Genomic DNA, 857 nt, shown 5'->3' with positions numbered 1-857 from the left:
CTGGTGTAAGGCTCACATCAGCCAAGACAGAGGACTTACTGACATTTCTGTGTGTGGGGGCGGGGGGGAGGAGGCGAGGGTTGGGGGGGGAGGGGGGGGCGGGGGGTTGGTGGGTGGGGCGGGGGTTGGTGGGGGGGTTTGGTTGGGTGGGGAGTAGCGAGGTGTGGGGGGGGCGGGGGTTGGTGGGTGGGGTGGGGGGGGGCGGGAGTTGGTGGGGGGGCGGGGGTTGGTGGGTGGGGGCGGGGGTTGGTGGGGGGGCGGGAGTTGGTGGGGGGGCGGGAGTTGGTGGGTGGGGGCGGGGGTTGGTGGGGGGGGCGGGAGTTGGTGGGGGGGTTTGGTTGGGTGGGGAGTAGCGAGGTGTGGGAGGGCGGGGTTGGTGGGGTGGGGGTTGGGTAGGGAGTGGGTGGGGGGGCGGGGGTTGGGTAGGGAGTGGGTGGGGTGGGGGTTGGGTGGGGGGGATGCGGGGTTGGGTGTGGAGTAGCGAGGTTTGGGTGTGGAGTAGCGAGGTTTGGGTGGTGGGGGGGTGGGGGTTGGGTAGGGGGTGGGTGGGGCGGGGTGGGGGGTTGGGTGTGGAGTAGCGAGGTTTGGGGGTGGTGGGGGGGTGGGTGGGTTGGGTGGGGGGGCGGGGGTTGGGTAGGGGGTGGGTTGGGTGTGGAGTAGCGAGGTTTGTCCTGTTCTGATCAAGTTTCCTGAGCACGCAGGAGTCATGGAGGTACCTTTGACTTTCAGCGATAGTATAGGCTGATCCTCGTGATTTGTTTGTCGCGATCTGAATTTCGAAAATCTAAGGAGGGATATATACTGTAATGGGCGGCTGATTCGAGTTTGCCCATTTTACACCATCGCCCAGCGTCAGA

This window comes from Somniosus microcephalus, chromosome 5, assembly GCF_052327205.1.
Source record: "Somniosus microcephalus isolate GS21.2 chromosome 5, FLI_Smic_1.0, whole genome shotgun sequence".
Classification (NCBI taxonomy): domain Eukaryota; kingdom Metazoa; phylum Chordata; class Chondrichthyes; order Squaliformes; family Somniosidae; genus Somniosus; species Somniosus microcephalus.
This window is presented reverse-complemented; position numbering follows the sequence as displayed.